The sequence below is a fragment of the Morone saxatilis genome, unplaced genomic scaffold, assembly GCF_004916995.1.
Source record: "Morone saxatilis isolate NCDOM2014 unplaced genomic scaffold, NCSU_SB_2.0 Contig9, whole genome shotgun sequence".
Classification (NCBI taxonomy): domain Eukaryota; kingdom Metazoa; phylum Chordata; class Actinopteri; family Moronidae; genus Morone; species Morone saxatilis.
The window spans coordinates 22,062,500-22,067,457 of NW_023340268.1; positions in this window are offsets into that span (position 1 = coordinate 22,062,500).

The following is a 4,958-nucleotide window of genomic DNA, read 5'->3' on the forward strand; positions in this document are numbered from 1 at the left end:
CGGGTGTTGGGGGATGGGGAAAGGAGGGGTGGGGGAAAGCATGGGGGAAAGATGAAAAACAAGCCTGCGTGGTTCCTCCAACCCTCGTTACAGCTAATATCCCGTCAACTGTAATCAACGCTGCCACTTTGTAGCGTTTCTTTAAAGTTCTGTCACTGGGGTCTCCACAGACGCGGTCTCATTACCGCATGGCTGCAAAGCACGTAAAATCCTCGCCTCAGCTCAAAACATGCGTTTTATAAATACTCCTACAGCCAAAATAATATGCATGGATACAGCATCAATTCTCAGTCTCACTGTTTGAAAATGCTAATGTATGCTCACCATCGGAAGCTGTAGTGGGAGAGGGAGAAGGGCTGATATCCTTCACAAATATTAAATAGTCAATATTATTACATTGGAAACTTTGCATACTCAAAACAAAATATATTTTTTTATTCTTCTCATGTGGAAAAGCCTTTATTTAGAATAACAAGATAATTGTAAGACTAATAGTTTCAACAATAATACACTGTATATGATAAAACTGAACAACATTGATGAACAATGAGATCAAAGCATCCAGTATCTGTTCTATTGTAAATGTGCCATTAAACCAGCTAGTCTTGCTTAAAAATACATTTAAAAAAAACTATTTTCTGGCCAGTTTATAGTTCAGCAGGCAGATACTACAGATAGATATACACTCACTGTCAATAGCTGCTTGTCAGATGCACAGCCAATTTACCATGGCACCTGTAGAAACCTTTCTTTCCCAGACCCAGCATGTAGGTAGTTCCAGAGGTGAAGGTCCTCAAACACCTTTTTTGTTCTCACCATGGTGAACAGCAAAGAAGTGCAGAAAACCAAATGTTAATAAAATATGTCCATGTAGACATCAGTGCAACAAAAGTTTGAAGCCATTATTTTGTTTCTGTGGAAATATTAATATATATTTCAATACAAAACCAAGCGAGCCCTTAAATAGGAAAGGACCATACAGAAAGACTAGTATATTAATCCTACAATCACAACTGAAATTACCCTTCTTAAGCCCCGCCCCTTTTGGAACCCAGCTTTCTCCTTTCCTGTACTTAGATATGCTTAGAAATTCATTGAATCATACATTAATCTTTCCACAGAAACAGAATAATGTAAAATAAAGAATAATGCTAGCTAAATAGATAGCTAATCTACAGAAGGATAGCTAGTTAGCTAGTGTTCTGCTCTGTAGCAAAAAACACTAACCATCTAACTGACCAGCAACCCTAAAATCAAGATGGCCTCCCTGCCCCGAATTAAGGTTTGGCGACCCCTAGTGTGGGTCCCGACCCCCAGGTTGAGAACCACTGCTGTATGTGTTGTATATATATATGTTATATGTTGCTGTATATATCTTTTATCTTTTAACCATCTTCAAAATGTGGTCTTTTCTTTTCTTCATAAATTAGCCTAGCACATAGCATATCTAAGTACAGAAGAAAGTTTACAGATGTTCTGACCAAGGCTTGCTCAACGGTCATTGGAGCACAGAGCAAAAAGGGCGGGACTATGGAAGGGTCAATTAAGTCGATGCCAGATTTCTAGTGGTTGGCTGGTTTCATGTGAGTTTGATTACGTTATATAGTTCATTGATCTGATTGGTTGAAGTTCGCCTGTGATAGACAGTGATAGACACATAGTTCATCCATCACCTACCGAGTATTTTTTTTGAAAATGCCTGACCTTTTTCAAACCCAGATGGTTCTATGTAACAATTTGTTACACAAAAGCGAGGTTGGGAAAAACGTAACAATCCTGACAAGAGCAGAAAGAGGTCTGTTAGCAAGCTTTATTGTTTGTTTATTGGCTGCCTAATTCATTTACAGTAACTCCATCTGTTGGAGCGATGTATGAGATATAAATACAACCAGATCCTGTACTGTGGGTCCCACAGAGCTGACAGCTGGTGAGTCACAAACATGCCTCGCTTTGTCTTTACATCACCAGCATCTCTCCAAATTCCACTGGGGATCCGAGACCGGACGACGACGCTTCGTGTTTAGGTGCAAACCATCCCGCTAATGGTATTAATTTGCTCGAAAAGAATTGAATTAGTGTCCCAGCGGAGGCTGCAGTCCAGGCGACACGCAGCAGGCCATGATGAAAGGCCTCTTCACCCACGCTGCTGTTACGGTGATGTTTGTGCAATTACAAATCAATCAATCAACCCCAGCATGTGGAAGATGAGATAAGGAAAATGAGTTAGTGTACATTGCCACGTGCTTTCAGTGACACTGGAATGAACACTGGCAGTAGGCCTCGTTATTCGAGGTTATTTTGGCAGATAAATATGTCTGTCTTCAGAGCAAATTTGATTTTCAGTGAATAAAATGTCATAGTGCAGAATACAGCATGAACATTTAGAAATTGAACAGAGAAGCATAGTTGTCAGTGCGAATGGCACCAACACGCAAAATCGTTATATATTACAAGCCAAGAAAAAGAAACTTTAATGCAAATCAACTTAAAGAAGTTTATTTAAAAAAGCTCCTGTTCATCCCTTTCTGGCATCAGGGAGGATTCATAACTATAATTCTATACTAGCCCAGAATGGACAAACCAAACACTAGCTCTAGATAGGGGCTTTTTTTGTGTGCAAATTTCACGGCCACCGGAGTTCCTTCTTCACGCTTGGAAGAATGAGCAGTATTCAGTTGGTTGCAATCTGTAACTTTACTGCTAGATGCCACTAAATCCTACACACTGGTCCTTTAATATGACTGAGAGCTGACAGCAGTTTCTGTTTCTGTATTCCCTCTCCAGCAGCTCTCTGCAGATGAAGGACACCTTCTCCTTGGGCTCAAGCTGCGATGGACCTTCTCTCAGTCTTGTCTATGTCACCAGACCCCTGAGTGCTGTGGACGACAGCAGGTTACAGTCAGCCACCACGCATCTGTCAGGAGATGACAGGGACAAGGCTTACCTGGGCATTTCACCTTGTCTACAGGGCAAAGTCAGCTCCATTAGCATATAAGTTCAGTGTCTGGAGGATTTGAGAACAGCTCGGTGAATTTAGCCCTGCCTCAATAGACGTGCGACGGAAACGTTAGAAATCACAAGCAGGTGGAAGGATACGTGCACAGTGGGAACGTTGTTAGATAGACTGAGCAGATGTTGAGGCCCAGTCACAGCAGAGAAGATCTTGACAGCACAGCTGGAGCTTCACCAGACACACACACACACACACCCAGACACACACTGTCTAATTAAGTAAATAAAAATGTACAGTATGAAAATTATTAAAACATCAGAAAATTATCCAGCTAAATCAAACTTTATATAGAGCAGCTAATTAATATAAAGTGATCAAATAATTGCACTGCGTGTATAATTTGTATAAAAACTGGAGAGAATTGATCATCTGGGAGTGTGACAGTGCCCAGTAAATTTCATGAACATCTGTTTTGCCCAATGGTGGCTAAAATACTAAAATGTAGATTAATTGTCATGTTAAATTGTTCAGATGGTTTTTGTGTTACTTGTCACTCTTTGGTTGCGGTTGAGCTGGACAGCTAATTCACCCTCTTTCAAACCTTACATTCAACAACAATAGGAACCTAAAATTGTCTGCTCCCTGCATGAGTTGCTTGAATTTTCAAAAGAAAAGATGATTGGTCTATAATTTGAGTTTGTGGAACACAGCCATCTTTGTTAACTATTGGAGCCAGAAAAAAGCTGGTGGAGTCAGATGAGATGAGATACAGCTTTATTCATCCTGAACTACAAGTCCAAGTTAAGTCTCGAGTCTTTGCAGCTGCAGGTGTCCTTGCAATGATGTTGTTGGTTCCACTTTACAGTAAGCAGCTATTCCTTAATGTTAATGGGACATAAAAGTAAAATAAAGATTGTTCACCAGTCCTAGATCTCGAGTCCTTATCGAGTCTCAAGTCTTTTGAGGACGAGTCTCAAGTCTTTTGAGGACGAGTCTCAACTGATGTCTCAAGTCTACCCATCTCTGCCACAATGGTGAGAGGTCTTGTCAGCCAAGCAAACACATCCAAAACATAGCTTTATGAATGGCGAGTCTGTCTGAGGTATCTGTGACAAAAATGAGAACGCTATTAAAGCAAATGTCAGAGAAGCTGGCAAGAGGGTGAAATAAGGGCCAAATATTCTTGTTAGGTAGGTACTAAAACACAGACTCCATATTAAAAAATGGACGTAGTGTCCGTGACATCACCCATAGGTTTCTGAAGAGCTGTTGTGAAGTGCGGTGGCCTTGACCTTGGCAGTACTGACTCCGCCAGCTCCCAGATAATTTACCCACCGTACAGTGATGAACAGGAAACTTAGCTATACAGAAAGTGTTCTTTGTACCAGGCTTGTACCATGTTTATTTCTGCTGTAAAGTTGGGCATTTAAATATGGGGCCTTATTGAGATTGACTCACTGCTGGAGCCAGCCTCAAGTGGCCATTAGAGGAACTGCAGTTACAGTTACAGTTACTTCCGTGTTGGTTTCATTTGTCAGCCACAGAGGTTGTCACTTGCTAAAGCAGCTCAGCAGAGCTTCTTCTGGAAAAATGACTGACTTCAGTGAGTGCTCTTGAAGTCATTTCAATCATTTACACATTGGCTTCACCAACACAAAGGTGAAGGTGCTCATCTCAGATGGTCAGTGAATTGGCTTAGCCACTCTCCTATTTGCATGTTAATGTCATTCCAGCTGAAAATTGAATTTGAAGGCATCTGGCACATTGAAGATAACTATGTTAGAATGACAACTCAAGAATCTTCATGATACGGTCAGATAACTGTTGAACTATCTGGTCAGTGATTTGGTCAAAATTGTACAAGAAAGGCTGTTTCTATTTCATTTTTTATTTTTGGAAAGACACTGCACTCGAGACAACCCAAAGTGTCTTTATATCTTTCTCAGCTCTGATTGGTTGTTTTCGTTCAGGCCCGGTGGATTCTTGCAAATCAATCTTGCAATTA